Genomic DNA, 7,628 nt, shown 5'->3' with positions numbered 1-7,628 from the left:
ATGAACATGTGCATGGACTCGGCGAATTGGGAGAACAACTCGGTGAGTCTGTTGAAGATTGCCTTGGACTCGGCAAGTTTGTTCTTGGACTCGACGAGTCTGGTTGCAGAAACCAACCTCTTTTGGTTAAAGCTTTGGATTAGTGAGTCAGTTGGCGACTCAGTGAGTTGGTCAGGATGGAATTCCGAGATCATTCAACTCGGCGAGTCTTGGGGCGACTCGGTGAGTTGAGTCGTGTTGTGGGATTTTCTTAGGTATAGGAACTCGACGAGTCGACGGGCTGACTCGGCGAGTAGAGTCAACCAGGAAGGTTGACTTTGACTGAGGACTTTGTCTTTGACCAAGAGTTGATGTAGCACCTGGTTCCTAGTATGTATAACCTATCTAAGTAATTTACATTTTTAGCCTTGGACTCGGCGAGTTCTAGTCCCGAATCGCCGAGTAGAGTCGAGATATTAAGCACGTTTAAGTTGGTGACTCGGTGAGTCCATATTCTGGACTCGGCGATTCCCCGTTGTCTAGATGAAACCCTAATTTCAAGGGTTTGCACCCTATTTAAACCACCTTATGCGCCCCCAAGCTCGCCCCCTTCACTCTCAGAGCAACCTTAGCCAAACCCGAACCTTCCCCTTTGAGATTTGAGTGTTTGTGTGTGCTTCATTGAAGTTTTGAAGAAGATAAGGAGGGAAGATCAAGGAGAAGGAGGATGACAGAAGTTGTGAGCTCATTTCAGAGAATAGTAAGGTAAAAACTCGACCCCTTCTTCTGTTTCTAAGGTTGAACCTTCACTGGAGCATCTTTAAGACTTTTTGGAACCATTTATTGGCTTGGTTGTGGTTTAGAGGACTCCTTGGTTCGTTTAGCCTTCAGATCTGACCACATCTGGGCTCTAGAGGCTCATATCTACAACCTTTGTGGGCCATTTTCATGAACAAGCCTAAATCTACACTTCTAACCCCATAAAAGTCCTTAAATGGCTTGTTTGAGCATGCATGCACGTAAAGTTGGAAGCTTTACGTGTAAAATCAACCCTAGGAACCCAGATCTATAAATGGTATGCACTGGATTCAGGCAGAATCGAGTATACAGTTTTTGCATGCATGCAACTCGGCGAGTCGTTCTTTAGACTCGGCGAGTCGAGTCACGAGTCCTTAATTTTCCCCCCTTTTTGCGTGTATGCTGAGTAGCAATGAGTCATGGGTGGACTCAGTGAGTCGGAAGCCAGACTCATCAGAAGAGAAACTCGGCGAGTCAATGCCCTGACTTAGCAAGTCCAAGACAATCTTCTTACCTCAAGAATAGACTCGATGAGTTGTTCATATAACTCGGCGAGTCTCAACATAGGGTGTTCATCGGATGAAGATGAACTCGACGAGTTGTTCATGCAACTCAGCGAGTTTGGCGAGGCCTTAGGACAAGAAATACATTTAGAGTATGTTTTCTTTATGTGCTAGTATGAGTATATGATATTGTTGTATGTGTATAGCTAGCGGGTCCCAGAGATAGGCGGAGCCTAAGAGAAATAGAATTGTATACCGAGCGGTGCTCGATGTCAGGCGGGGACCGATGCTGGATTCGTCCGATGTCGGGCGGGGTTCGATGTAGCAGGTAGGGGCCCAATATATGTGCTTATGTGTATCGTATGTGGTAAGTTGGGAAACTCACTAAGTTTGTGCTTATGATTTTCAGTTTTGGTTTTAGGTACTTCCAGTTGCAAAGAGAAGAGCTCAGGATGACTGCATTGCACACACCAATATGTTTTAGACTGGGATGTTTACTCTGATGTTTTGAAACTCTGATAACAATGTTTGACATATTTAAAACGAATTTTTGGACCGTATTTTTGGGATGTTTCACATTCCATTTTTGTGATCATTTCATTACCTTGTCCGTTCATTTATTTGGTTATTCTTTTTCATCATACTAAAGAGAACCAATGTGTTAAAGATGATAAGAGCCCATCTTAGCACCATAATCTCTTTTGGTGTGGATATCAATCGAAGGAGGTAATTTCAGTTCCTTTTTATACTAGGTTTTCAATCATATATCAATCGGAACACGCCTCAGTTATATACTAGTGTAATGCATTGTGGTTGTTTTAAATATGTTTGTATGAAAGCATGGTCAATATCATGTGTCAATATTCCATTTTATAAAAAAAAGTGTTGTATTTATGCAAATGTTTTGCACGTTATAAAAACCTAAATTATGTATGTTATGCATTTGAGATGTTTAAGACATTATGATTTGTTTGATGACGATATTAACATGATATATATGACATGTTATACCATTAATAGCTTACTTATAAGTTAACATGGGTAAATGCTAAAGAGTTTCGTGAAGGAAACCCTAGCAAAGATAATATTTTGTGGTGAAAAGTATAAGCTTTTGAGCCATTTTTATTGTACAACAGTAATGTGACAAATTACATAGGCGTTGATTTTGTACTTAGTGAATTGTTATTAACAAATTTAGTTGAACGATGAATAACCATATGAAAGTAAAAGTGTAGACTTCATCCCAAATTGAGGTTAAGAGAAACTTGCATGTGAGTTTAATAAAACCACAAAAGGTTATTCATCGGTGACCAAAATTTATTTAAGATGTATGAAGAATATATATATACATATAGATTAATTGTGTATAAAGTATATTTTTATTGCTTATTAAAAGCTCAACCTCACCTAAAACCATATTAAAACTCAATATTGATACATCAAATCCTTGAAGACTTTGAAAAGAGTCATGATATGTAAGTACAAGTTAAAATCGTTGACGTGTAGGATGCTCATAAAACAACATGGCAAAAAACAAGACTCGTCTCAGTGGGATCGATTATTTGTCATCGGACGGGCGTAAATGTTCTTTCTTATTATCTTTTAATTAATGTGGACATGTATCCTACATTGCTAGATACTCATAGAGGATGCCTAATTGGGGAAGTGAAAGGATCTAATCGTAGTGGCGTAACAAAGATTTTGTTTTAGGGTAGGCCACATAATATACAAAATATAAACGAATGACAAAATTCTTCAAACGATAATAAAATGTAACTATATATGCATTCTTAACTAAATTGTTTATTTTAATTTGCACAAGATCTTATCTTGCATCATTAAAATAATATAAAATAGATTCTAATCGACATAGACAACAATATATTCTTTTCTACTAATTTCAAGTTTTGAATGTAATAGGCCATATCACAATCCTATTTCCTTTTATTTAACAAAAATATATATTATAAATACCCTATATATGTAACCTTAATTTTGTGTGGGTGGGCCAAGACCTAATATTACCCTATATTGGCTACACCCCTGTCTACCGGCCCGCTGTTGATGTTATATGTTGATCTCATGATTGTGTTACATTAATGGCATATGACGCCATGATGGGTTGCATGCCATGTACCATCGTCGGGTGTGTCGACAGTAAAAAAACATGAACCCTTCTTATTTAACCCCATATATCTTCTACTGGAATCTTTGTGTTTATATAGTGGATTGACACTTATTATGAAAAACAATCGTTCGGCGCCATTAACAATAAGAGAGGTGGGTATAGGCAACGCCACAAGGGGCGTTATTGGGTGTTATTGCGTGTTATAACACGTGAACACCGCCCCCTTCCCCGCTATCAGGCGTTATTAGCCTGCGCGTTACTCCCCGTTACCACCATAACATGTTATAACGCGTTTTTTTTGGTCTTTTTCCTAATAACGCTGGTATGGGCGTTGCCCACACTTACCAGTCTAATAGATACCTCAAACACCAATTACATCTCTAAGATAGGTTGGGTTTATCAGTCATATTTCAAGGCCTTAAAAGATTTATTACTCACCAAAAAAGTTATATGAACGAACATCTTAACATATAAAGATTTGTGTTCTTAGGCACCATCACTTAAAACTCAATAACTCAATGGACAAAGTTATTTCTCCGTATCCTTAAACCTCAAAATCTATCGATTATAACATGTTATCCTTTTCATTGATTTTCATTAACAGAAACATTAAATTAATTTTAATCTATCGATTATAACATGTTATCCTCTTCATTGATTTTCATTAACTGAAACATTAAATGACTTTTAATTTTATTTTAAATATCAATTGATCCGTAATAAAATAATTATATTTCTTAATTTAGTAATGATTACTTAACTAATATATGTGATAGCTCCTATAATGAACATCTTAACATATAAAGATTTGTGTTCTTAGGCACCATCACTTAAAACTCAATAACTCAATGGACAAAGTTATTTCTCCGTATCCTTAAACCTAAAAATCTATCGATTATAACATGTTATCCTTTTCATTGATTTTCATTAACAGAAACATTAAATGAATTTTAATCTATCGATTATAACATGTTATCCTCTTCATTGATTTTCATTAACTGAAACATTAAATGACTTTTAATTTTATTTTAAATATCAATTGATCCGTAATAAAATAATTATATTTCTTAATTTAGTAATGATTACTTAACTAATATATGTGATAGCTCCTATAATGAACATGTTTTCCAATTCTTTTGTTATTTAGACGTCATATCAATTTTTCTTTATCATTTTTCTTTCATTTTCTCCAACCTTCAAATAAAAAAATTCCATATTACCGACCTACTCCCAATGTACAAATATTGAAGCATGTGGTACAAGTTTGTAGAGAAAAAAGAGTTGTGGGTTGGAAATGGTTACCATCTGGCTGAACCAGTGGCAGAGTTAGGATTTAGATACATTGGGGGCACATAACATTTATCAAATAATTTTTGGGCCAGTCAAATCAATTACAGTTTTTCGGGTCGGTCAAATCGGTTATAGATTTTCTGGTCGGGTCAAACCATTTATTAAACATTTTTACAATTTAAGTGGTGTTAAATGTCATAAAAACTTAAATTGAGTTAGAATGTTAAAATGTGTAAAATGTAATTAGGAGTAAATTACAAAAAAGTCCCTATGGTTTGATCAAATTCGTAAGTTTGGTCCAACCTTTGAAATTTTAACAAATACCATCCTTGTGGTTTTGAGAAATTACAGCGATGGTTCTGAGTGATAACCCCATTAAAAATCAGATGTAAAATCTTAGTAAAATGACAAATATACCTCTCATCTTTTAGTTTAAGATTTTTATTTTAATTTGTAGAATTACAAAAACTAAAAATAAAACTACAAACAAAATAAAACTACAAACAAAATAAAACTACAAAAAAAATAAAACAATAAACCCTAACATAAAAATCCTCCATCCTTCATTTCACACATACTTTCTATCTCTCCCTTACCACTACCACTGTCTCCAACATCATTATCGGCCATAATCGTCACCACCACCTACATCTCCTTCGATAACTCCCACTTCGTCTCCCATTTGTATGTCACAATCAGTATGGTCTCCCCCTACTACAACTACCGTCACCTCCACCCAGCCATTCTTTTCCTCTTCCCATCCAACAACTTGAACCAACACCATCAAAAGAAACTAAAGCGATTCGCCATGCTTTCCCCCATCGGGTTTTACTCAATCATGACAACACATTATAATGCTTCTCCAACCAGATTCACAAGCAACAACTTGTTCAACCTCTTAAAACCTAAAAACCTATTAAAATCGGCTCAATAGAACCCAATATGAACTCGAAATATATGCAAATTAGATGTTGAATTTGTTTACTTTTGCTTGGGTTTATAAAATCCAGAAGTTGGATTTGTAGTTTGTCGATCTCCTATTTGTTGTTATCACGACCAAGGATTCAGGTTTTTGTTGTGTTGGTTTGATCTAATTGCAGGCGGTGGTTGTGAATCTGCAATGAACTTTGAAAGAAGACGAAGATAGTTGTTGTCGTTTTAATGAACTGGAACAAAGATGGTGTTTGCAAGGGGTGGTTGTGGATTTAATGAAACTTGGGACGAAAATGAAAGATGATATGCATACCATATTCATTTTTTGGGTACTATTTGCTTTTGATTTTGTGAATTTGGAATGAAAAATCATGGTAAATCATTGTGTTTTTATTTTTATTTTGCATCATTGTTTTGGTTGATTAATTATGATCCTAGTTTTGATTTTGTAAATATGCTTGAGAAGATGATCAAATGGAAGGAGAAGGACAATGGTTGGGTGGTGGTTGTGGTTGATTGATGTTCATGGGCGATGTGTCCGAGAAGATGATCGGATGGAAGGGAGGAACGATGGTGAGGGGGTGGTTTGTTGTGAGGTGTTGGTAGCCATTAATACATACAAATGATTAAAAAAAAATAAAATAATAATAAAATGATCGAATAATAAAATGGGGGTAGTTTGATCATTATATATATATTTAATGGAGTTTTTCTAACGGATTTAGACGGAAGGGACGCTTTTGTAATTTTTTGAAGTCATATGGATGTTAGTTATCAACTTTTCAAAGATTAGACCAAACCTACGAATCAGCCCAAACCATAGGGACTAAAACTGTAATTTACTCTATAATTGGGAAAATTCAAACTGTTATTGTGTTATTTCTGTAAGTATGAAAAGATAAAGAAATTTAAAATGGGATTATATTATGAAACATAAAACATAAATAAGGGACTAAAGGTATGACATGTGATTATGTGATTGAATTAGAAACTTGCTTCGACTTTTATTTTTTCCCATGCTTTTCTCTTTCTTTTTTCTTTTGTTGTGAAATCATATGTCAAAAGAGAGCAAATACCAAAGGGCTTCTAGCCCAGCGGTATTAAGGCCCCGTTTGGTAGTTGCTGACTAAGAAAGTGCTGATTGAGAAAGGTCTGTCTGAGTAAGAAATTCTGACCGAATAAGAAAACATGTTGTTTGATTGTACATCTGACTGAACGTGCTGACTGGTGCAAAATGACCATTTTACCCTTGGTTCTATTTGCAACTTAACATACATTTTTTCATAACAAAATATATATATATATATATATATATATATATATATATATATATATATATATATACACACACACACATACACATACACAACATCCAAACATCAACCGATACAAATTCATCTTTTCTACATAAATAAAAATCGTAACTACAAAAATAATACTAGAAACTTCATTTAGCAACAATTTATCACCACCAACAAACACACGTGTATATGAAAGAAAATTGCAATTCAAAGTGCTAAATGAATGGCTTGAGTTCATCATGTTGGCACCAAATGTAATTTCCATTACCAAAACATCTAACCAAAAGTCCATGATTGTTTCTTGATCATAGACAACAATAAACAACACACATCGACCCCACATTGTTGCTAAGCAGCAATAACCTAGCATTGATATGTTGAAAGTTTTGGTCAAATTACATGTTTGTAATTATAGCACTTTGACTGTTATTTATGTTCCATATGGTAGCGTTCCTTTGTATACTCAACAATACCTCCCTGTCACAAATTTTTGTTTCACAAGCATATATAAGAATTATCCTTTCGCAATCAATAATCAACAAAATAACTAATTCCAAATTTGATCCCTAAGCGTATAAAACTAAAAAAAGGTTTGACCTTTGACATATCAACATATTGATTAAAAAAAAGAAAAGAAAAAATCCACATAAAATCAAAAGGAGGGGGGGGGGGGGAGGAAGATGGAGTACCTGGACG

The sequence above is a fragment of the Lactuca sativa genome, chromosome 1 (genome assembly GCF_002870075.4).
Source record: "Lactuca sativa cultivar Salinas chromosome 1, Lsat_Salinas_v11, whole genome shotgun sequence".
NCBI classification, from domain to species: Eukaryota; Viridiplantae; Streptophyta; class Magnoliopsida; order Asterales; family Asteraceae; genus Lactuca; species Lactuca sativa.
The sequence above is the reverse complement of the archived record's forward strand: the minus strand, read 5'-3'. Positions refer to the sequence as shown.